Consider the following 10,464-nt stretch of genomic DNA (forward strand, 5'->3'; position numbering starts at 1 on the left):
ATGGGAGGGACAGACACGTGGGAGGGAGAAGCCAGAATGGGCGTGGGGAGAGAAACCCGAAGTTAAGAGCTATGCATGGAAATAGAGGGAATTTGCATTGCTTTTGCCTCAAAGCAGTATTTAAATTTGTCCTAAAACAGGATCCTAGAACTGCGGGGGAAGAACGAGGCCAGAGCGAAGTCACGTCTGAAGGTCGGTAAAATCATGAATAATACAAAAGAAGCCTCGAAGCAGTCCAGCAGGGACTGCAACTAAATGCTAGGGTTGCTAGGTCCCTCTTCACCACCGGCGGGAGGTATTTGGGGCGGAGCCTGAGGAGGGTGGGGTTTGGGAAGGGGAGGGACTTCAGTGCTATAGAGTCCAATTGCCAAAGTGGCCATTTTCTCTAGGTGAATTGATCTCTATTGGCTGGAGATCAGCTGTAATAGCAGGAGATCTCCAGCTAGAACCTGGAGGTTGGCAACCCTACTAAAAAACCCTGCATAAATGGCCTGGCTCTCTGCCCTTATACAGCACCATGAAAATCATTGGTTTCAGTGAATGGAAAAACCATTCTAACAACAAATATGCAGATGTTTTTCTGCTACCAATTTTGAAACAGACATATTACCTTCCTGGGCTTTGCTCCAGCTACCAGAAATACAGCTATGCAAGCCTGCTGAAGACTGCTTTCACAGCTAATACTGAATATAAGATGTTGTTCCCATTGCTACAGTATCACTCGATGTAAATGCATCCTTCAAATAACAGCCGTCTCTTCAGCATAAGGAAATTGCAATTCCATTAGGAAGCATAATAGTCCTTCCATTACTACAGATATGATATTCCTGGTGTAGGAGATTGTGAGTGCTTTTTGAACACAACACAGACACAAACACACAAAGAACTAGAATTCTTTGTAGAACCACTAACTTTCTTCCAGCTCATATTATTTCACACATTAAAAATTGGTGGGAATTGGTAAGACTGATTTTAAATGGTGGCATTTTCTTTTTTATTTTCAAGTCAGGACTGCTCTGCACATTTTTACATTTTTTAACATTTTAACATACTTGAGGTTTTTTGGTGAGTTCTTCCCATTTATATTCCACTCTCTACCTACTGAACTCCCTTGGGGAACTTGAACAACCTGGTCAAATTATACAGATATTTATATTGGGTGATGTAAGTTTACTAACATCCCCCCCCCCCCAGGTCAAAACACACATGCCACCTAGGGTTGCCAGCTCCAGGTTGGGAAATACCTGGAGATTTTGGGGATGGAGCCTGAGGAGGGCGAGGTTTGGAGAGGGGAGGGACTTCAATGTCATAGAGTCCAATTGCCAAAGCGGCCATTTTCTCCAGGTGAACTGATCTCTGTCGCCTGGAGGTCAGCTGTAATAGCGGGAGATCTCCAGCCACCACCTGGAGAATGGTAACCCGAATGCCACCTCAATCAGGAAGTTAGAATATTAACAACATGGAATGGCAGCCGAGGAAATAAAAAGAGCAACATAGATCTAGCTTCATATTCTTGCCCGATATTATAGGTAGGTGGCTTATATTTTAGATGATTACAGAAAATCCATAGCAAAAACACATCCATTTTGAGTCACTCCACCTCCACCCTCTTGGCTGAAGAGCCAACATGGGATTGTGGTAGCATAGTTAAAGACCACTCTCAAAAGACTTCATATATCTGAAGGAAATTTGCCTGTACAACCTGGCTGTATAACCTGATTTAGGAATGATGGTATTATGACACGAAGCAGAGCAAGACAGGGTTAAGAACATAAGAACATAAGAAAGGCCCTGCTGGATCAGACCAAGGCCCATCAAGTCCAGCAGTCTGTTCCCACAGTGGCCAACTAGGTGCCTCTAGGAAGCCACAAACAAGACAACTGCAGCAGCACCATCCTGGCTGTGTTCCACAGCACCCAAAATAATAGGCATGCTCCTCTGATACTAGAGAGAATAGTTATGCAGCATGACTAATATCCATTTTAACTAATAGCCATGAATACCCCTTTCCTCCATGAATCTGTCTACTCCCCTCTTAAAGCCTTCCAAGCTGGCAGCCATCACCACATCCTGGAGCAGGGAGTTCCACAATTTAAGTATGCGGTGTGTGAAAAAATACTTCCTTTTATCTGTTTTGAATCTGTCACCCTCCAGGTTTGCCCTAGCCAAAGTATACTTTGTACCTGGAGTCAGTAAATGATTGTTTAGGTAGATAGATAGATAGATAGATAGATAGATAGATAGATAGATAGATAGATAGATAGATAGATAGATAGAAAGAAAGAAAGAAAGAAAGAAAGAAAGAAAGAAAGAAATGGAGTCTCTTGTTATTTTGAGTTACATCTTACAAAAACGAAATTCCCACAAATAACTAGTATATCTTCAAATAAACGGTGACTGTCAATCTGAGTCTCTTTCCAGGAGTCCTCGCACTCTGCACTGGTCTAGAGAGAAGACAAGCAGGGCATAATCCTGGTTCTTGTGTGAAGAAGAATGACAGCATCCTGTGCTACCCATTACAGCAAGGCCTCGACTCAATCTTCAACTTACCATATGGTGTTTTCTGTTTTCACGTGACATATTTATTCACTTATAAACCTCGCCACATGAATCTGGCACATTTGAGTCATGTGCTTAACACTACAGGAATCAACCTTGCGATGATTTGGCGTGATCTTTTTGGTCAAAGGAATTTTGAGTGTTTGTACTATCCTCATGGGGAATGGGGCTTTCAATGACATCATGTCATGGAAAGAGATTCCAGGTTCCCAGCTGGCATCCCCAGGAGCTTTCAGGGTAGGGCTATATGCAGAAATGATGGCTGGTGATGCATGACATCACATCCACCCCAAAATCCAGATGTGACTAGAGTGTTAGCGATGCTCTGTTCCTGTCTGTCATGCCATATCTCTGTTTCTGTCTGTCATGACATATCTATCAACAACCAGGAACGTGATAAGTTTAGACTAGACACAAGGCTATAATAACCATGGAGTGTTTGGGGACAGCCAGAGTATCACACAACACAGTGATGTCACATCTGGGGTAAAGTGATGAAACATGTTGCTAGAAGTCATTTTCCCTGTAGGGTTGCCAACCTCCAGGTGGTGGCTGGAGATCTCCTGCTATTACGACTGATCTCCAGGCGACAGAGATCAGTTCCCCTGGAGAAAATGGCTGCTTTGGCCATTGAACTCTATGGCATTGAAGTCCCTCCCCTCTCTGAACCCCACCTTCCTCAGGCTCCACCCCCAAAATCACCCGGTAATTCCCAACCCAGAACTGGCAACCCTATTTCCTTGCCACTTGGAGGAGCAAGAAGGGAGGGAAGGCCCAACTAGCAGGAGGCCCAACTACAAGCGAGCAACTGGCATCCCTAATCTGATTCCAAACCCTTTGAAAGAATGGAGACCGTCTAGCCTTCTGTATGTATACCATTCTCCTTCAAAGGATTGACTTTTGATACAGCTTCTACACTTTCCATTAGAAAGTTAGGAAAGACTAATGGAATATGAAACCTCCAGCACTCCAAGACAGGGGGAGGAAGTACACATCACAATAAAAGAGTTTTTGTAAAAAAAAAAAAAAAAAAATCCTATGAGCCACATAATGCACATTGTCATCTGCAATGATCATCTCACATGGTAAGAATCCATGCCACATCTTAAACACCAACCAGGAAAGCCATAAGTATAATTTTTAGACTGGGTCTAAGACAATAATAACTGCTAGCTATTAGTAGTTATTTCTGAGCAAGCATTTTTGTAGAGAAAAACAGTATAAATGTTTTAAAGCAAATACATAAAAACTAATTTTCCAACTCTGTATTTAATAATTAAAACGATGTGCTCCATTATACCTTATCACTCCAGGATTTCAATACACTTCTTATTTTGCCCTGCTGGTACACTGAATGGCTGGACTGTCCATCAATGGCTAAGGTAAAAGTTGGCAGCCACATCCCATCTGCATTTGAGTTCATCTAAACTTACAGAATGTTTTATCCAGAAGGTGTTGAGAAAAATAATATAATTTAGAATTTCATAACTAGGATTGCCAGGTCCCTCTTCACCCCCGGCGGGAGGTTTTGGGGGCAAGGCCTGAGGAGGGTGGGGTTTGGGGAGGGGAGGGACTTCAATGCCATAGAGTCCAATTGCCAAAGCGACCATTTTGTCCAGGTGAACTGACCTCTATCGGCTGGAGATCAGTTGTAATAGCAGGAGATCTCCATCTAGTACCTGGAGGTTGGCAACCCTATTCATAACATGCTTGTGCCTCATCTTCCCAGGCCCCTGAAGGATTAGGACCTTGAAAATCTATCTTAAAATGAGTTCCTGACCCCTCCCTTTGACATGATGTTCAGAATCGCAGGTGATAATAGTTTGCTTTTTGTCGAACAGAAGTTGAAGATGCCTCTGCAGATAACAAATAGCAGATTCTCTGACCCAATTGTCCAATCTGGATATTGAGCTGCCTTTTTGCAGAAGGGATTTTACCTTTTCTGCTCCTGCTGTGTGTATAGGCTGTTATTTGGAAAGGCGCTTCAGTACAAATATTGGCTTACTTTTCGTTCAGGAAAGGTATGTCCCCAGAGCAGCGTGACCTCCAGTTGGCAGGTAACTGACAGGAGGGCACTGATCTTTAATGGGAATAACTGCAGCATTGCTGGGCCTCCCCTGGGATTCTGACAGGGTTATCTAACACATAATTATGTAACTTCAGCAGGAATGTTTTCTTTTTCTGTAGGCCATTGTAGTACCAGAAAGAAACAATTTCACTGCTTAGAACTTCTGTGTTTTTTTCCCACCAGTGCTCTTTGTTTCTGGCTGACAACAGACATTAGACGATGGTACAACATAATTGGAAGTGAGCAATGACCACAAAAAGATCTGCGTGGGAGAGAGTTTCTTTCTTTTTAAAATCTTGTTTGCAAGGAGGATGCTTCTCTGTGTCTCTATAATGCCCTGGCTCATCCAACTATCCAGTGCTATCCAGCAGAATTAATAGAAATTTGGCAAAACTGTACAACTTGAGCACCTGGCTGGCAGTGGAGTATAGAATCCCAGACTAAAGCTGTGTGTTCAGGTTCACACTGTTGCATCTTCTCTCTCTCCCTTTATAGTTTTGTGCCAATACCATGGGTCTGGCTGTACCACTAGAGATTTGGTTGAAGGGGAATAGGCCCCTGGGGTCTTGTCATCCCCTCCTCCAAATGCAGTAGCATTGTAGAATTTACCCTAGTGTCTATGCTAAAGACCATAGAGATTAGGAGAGGCAGCCTAGAGCGTCACCCAGAAATGACATCACCTCTTCCCCAAACTGCCCCCAAGATTTCCTGGCATTTCCTGGCATGCTGAAGCAGTGTTGGAAACCATAGCTTTATTGCAGTTAAAATAAGTGATTATGGGGTTGGGGTGTCCTTCAGTGTTACTCCTCTGAAGATGCCTGCCACAGCTGCTGGCGATATGTCAGGAAAGAAAATACCAAGACCACGGTCACACAGCCCGGATAACCTACAAGAACCAATGTATGAGGCATTTGAAAGAACGTACAAAACATTTACCGGTATACACAATGTGAAAGGAAACCTAATCCGGCCTTGGCTTTTTGACTCAAACTCTTTTGAACCCAGACTATTTAAATTGTTTGCAAGAGGTTCATTAAGAGATAATGATTTAATAGCTGAAGATAAGGCGTTGGCCAGTGTCTGTGCTGTAAAAGTAATAAGTTAATATGCTCCATCATGTTTTATTTCTGAGATAAGGACAATTGAGAAGGCAGAACCAAGCAACTACCTATAAAGTGATAATTTACCTTTAGTTGAATACTGCTGTTTCCTCCTTCCTTTCATTTTAAAAGAAAATGATGGAGCAGAGGAAAGCACCTTCCGGCAAGAACAAAGCTGGCGGAGAAAAAAAAACAGAACACATGCTAGCACAGTGGTTTTGGGGAAATTATGTGCACGCATTCCGCCTCTTGCAGTAAACTACTGTGACAGCAGAGTTTCTAAAAGAACAAGAAAAAGGTACTTAACAAAATGCCCCTGAGCGCATACTCGTGCAGCCATCCTTGATGATCGTCTCAGGTATCTTCAGGTTGAGAAAACAAATTTATAATCATGGTGTTATTTATTGTGGACCATCTTGAACCAGATTTCTTTCAAGGTCCTAATTAAAAAGGTCCTAATTAAAAAGGTCCAAAAAAAGCCTATTCTCATTTCTCTCTCTCTCTCTCTCTCTCTCTCTCTCTCTCTTCTCACACTCACACACTCACACACAAACAGAGAGAGCTATTTCTGTGGTGGAGGATTGTTGCCTCGGTTCCACTTCTTAAATCCTTACTTTGGTACCAAAACAAATGTTATGACGTGTTCGAGGTTCAGCCTTTTAGCAGGATTCAAGGGCAGTTCCATTAATCTCAGCTGCAAGACTTTTGAATTAGTTGCCGTAAACAAAGCCTACCAACCTTACAAGGTTTGGCTGGTTCTTTTGATAAGTTTCCTCAAAATAATAAACTGAGTCCTCCTGAAATGACTGTACAGCATTAGCATTCGCAGCTGTGCTTTGTCTACAGCCAACATTATCTCCTTTCTCCACAAAAAGCTACGCCCAGCCCTCTCATCCACGAGCAGAAGAGAAACAACACTGTATAAACACCTGATACTAAGCCAGGGCTTCTTAAACTTTTTCCACTCGCAACCCCTTTTCTCCCGAGAAAGGATTATGTGACCCCGGGTATATAGGTATATAAAACAGATGTACAAATCAAATATTTATTGATAATAAATCATAAAGGAATTTATTTTAAAACAATTCTTCGGTAAACATATAATTTTACCATTTACTGTTGCCAAATTTTTCATGACCCCCCACATTCAGTTATGCGACCCCATATGTGGCCACGACCCATAGTTTAAGAAGCTTTGTACTAAGCTAGCACCCTTGTTTTTTATCAGAGCAAATTGTTCAGAACAATTCAGCCGGCTTCATCTAGCTAGATAACTAAATAGTTTTTATTCGGGTTTTATCGGATGAGATAATCTCACCGCTGCTGCCTCGCCGTCGCCATCTTGGATCCCAGTCAGCTACAAGACCAGTAGTGCCAGAGTTGTACTGGTGAGGCACAAAGGAGCCATTTGTGTGGTGCTTTTCATTCTTAAATGCAATCTCCCTCCCAGGCTCCCATTTTGCCCGCACTAGTAGAAGAGGTATCATGAATTTCTTCTATAGGCTCCCTTGAATCACTGAAAAAAAGAACATGCTGGGTTAAAACCAAGGTGGATGGATGGATAGCTCATTGGAATGAGAAAAAGGATCATCTTATGGCGGTGAAGTCACTTTTCTGGCCTTGAAGCCTCACCGCGGACTAAACAGAACATAAGAAGAGCCCTGCTGGATCCGAGCAGTGGTCCTTCTGTCAAGAAGTCTGTTTCATACAGTGGCCAACTAGCTTCCCTGAGGGACCAACAAACAGCATAGAGGTCAAATCCCTCCCCTGATGCCATTTGCTAACACTGAGTTTTAGAGGTTTGCTGCCTCTAAATATGGAGGTTCCCTTTACTCACCATGGCTGGTAGCCATTGATGGACCTATTCTCCATGAATCTGTCTAACCCATTTTTCAAGCTGTTCATGCTAGTGGCCATCACTAAATCTACAGGCTGCCTTCAGCAGTGCTAAATGGAAGATATGGCAATTTACCCTACTCAGAAAGACTTTGCTCATGTAACATGAAGAAAGTTGATACACTATCTCATATGATGCTGGAGTGTCCCCATTTCAAACCCCAATGTGATCAATGGATCACTCCTATTTTAATGAAACCACCTGCCACCTTAACAGGTGATAAGATAGTCCCCTTTTTGCTGGTGGATAGAGATCCATGTATAACATTGGTGGTGGTCAAGTATCTCTCCACCATATTTTCCTTTAGGTAAATAATTTTTTAAAAAAAACCTATTAACTGCTCAGGACCTGTGGGTTATGGGAGCTTGAAAAGGAAAAGGAAAGGAAATCTACAAGCAGTGGCCATTTATGCAGTGGAGGTTTGCTGCAGGTACCCCCTCGGACTGCTGCGGAGCTTCCTTGGAGTTATTCATGAATTTTCCCACCTTCAGAAATGAATTCACACCCACAGCACACAAGAACCTGTGTTTTCAGGAACTTGTTTTAGCATGATTTTAATTTTAGCCCCAGTCCCAAAGCGGAGAGAAACAAGGCAATTTCTGTGCATACTCTTAGTGCTTTTCTGCCACACACACCCAAATGGCCTTGATTCTCTTTTTCCTTGACATGCTTCATCCAGCAAGCCTTGCTCTACCACCACCCTCGAATCTCCTAAACATTGAAGTTTATACCCTGCCTTGTTTTTACAGTCCATTTTGAGCCCCGCATCGGCCCTCCCTTCTTTCTTTTAATATTTTTTTGGCATCCATAGTAAATATATTGTTTCATTGATATTATATAATATTACCATTAACTGGCTTGGTCCTCCTCATCGGCATCTGTAGTTGGGGCGTAAACTCAAATGATGGTTATATTGATAGGCTTTCTATGAAGTTTAATTGATATTATTCATTCAGACTTTGCATTGTAACTGCTGATTGCCTGTGCTACAACTCACCTCTCTATTAGAGCAACTCCGTTTCTTCTATGTTTGACATTCCCTGAGTAAAACATTTTTTAAAAATCTTCTGATGGAAAATGTCCTAATCCAATCCACTTTAGTTCACTCACTCCCAGGATTGTAACGTTTAAATGTTCAATTTCCAATTTTACGATTTTGAGTTACCTTGATTCCGTGTTCCTATTATATGTGTCAAACAACTTTGGACTTTCCTTTCACATCCATTCATGTCAACAACTGAACATCCTTTCAGGTTTAGTCATGTTGCATCATTAGAATAGCACTAGTCATAGTTTTAGAGGTTTGCTCTTCCACAGTAGCTGAGTGCTATCTGACTTGGGGGTTCTGTCTTCCAGCCTATATCTTTTTTTCATTTTGGATTGTTTTATCATAGGGTTTTCAAGGTAAGAGATGGTCAGAAGGAATTTACCACTGCCTTCTTCTGCCCTTCAAGGATTCCTCTGCCCCCATTACCATTGGAGCTGTCCATTCTCTTCTGCTGACATGGCCATTGATACCTGAAGGGGGTGAATGCATCTTAGTCTGGTGCCTCAACTGTCACCATTCTGCCTTGAGTGACTCTGCCGGGAGTTTAGCCTCTTGAATCTATGTTTTGTTCAGTTTGGTTATATTTTGTTTGTTGAGCTATATGCATCCCAGCTTTCCTATGCTCAAGGTGGTTTCCAAAAAATACAAATATACAGCAGAAAATATGCCAATTAAGGGAGTCATTCTAAACCCGCCTCTGAATGGCTTTGGAAGGCAACTGAGCCATATGCCAGAGTTTCTGGAGATGCACCGGTCCATATATGGTCACACTGGGGGAGGAACAGGGCTTAGTTAGCATCTAAAGTCTGTCCCATCCTAGCCACATACACATCCCCTCCAGTGCTGGCATAAGAAAATACCAGTGCCATACCTGTCACTTTAAAATTCCTCATAGGAATGGACCATGAAAGACAACTCCATCATGTTTCCAAACCCCAATATAGCTTAAGACACTGAATAAGTGTGCAGCCAAACACAGCTCTCTTAGGCACTCCCCCACCATAGCTCAGGTGATAGGGCACACAGCATGGGACCACATCTCTCTGGCTTAGTCTGGGCACATCTGTAACACACCAGTGGGGGGCCTTTATTGATGGGAACTCAATAAGAAAGAGCACTCTGCAGAAACTACAAGGATAATAACAACTATTGTTACAGCATATTGCTAACATTGCTCTGTTCATATCCCTCACAGATATTCCACCTCAGGGCACAAACTCAAAGGGAAGCCTTCACTCCTCCAACTGGGGATAAAAAGACAATGTACCTCACACAGGTAAAAAAGTCAGGGATCCCTGATACAACTGTGTACCCAGTTGTGTGTGCAGTCAGAGGACTGCTCCCAAGTATGTGAGGTGCGAATTCTACTCTGGCATCTTCCTTCTTTTTGCTCCTGATTCATCTATTGGGGGCTAAATGGTGAGCTTTGCCTTCTTGCCAGCATCTCCGTTGTTGGGATCCAAACACATGGTTGGTCTTTGCCACATATTTGCCTTGCCCAGTGAGGTATGAGAGGTTTGACAGGAATACTTTATGTGACAGCACAGTTGTGTGTTTCCTTGTTGCCGCCCTAGTGTTTGTAACCCCCTTACCTGGCAAGAGAGTGGTGCTCTATAGCCGCCGCCCCTCCCAATCAAGATCTGAACCCTTGTGCAAAAGAGGTCTTGACTGTTCTGTCATGGCTACCTCTGCCAAGTGAGCTGCAGAAATACGCGGCTGGAGCAGCCATGTTTCTTTCCTTGGGTGTGCACCTGGTGAAAGGAAACATGGCTGCAGGAGGGGACTTGAACAT

This window comes from Euleptes europaea, chromosome 5 (assembly GCF_029931775.1).
Source record: "Euleptes europaea isolate rEulEur1 chromosome 5, rEulEur1.hap1, whole genome shotgun sequence".
NCBI lineage: Eukaryota > Metazoa > Chordata > Lepidosauria > Squamata > Sphaerodactylidae > Euleptes > Euleptes europaea.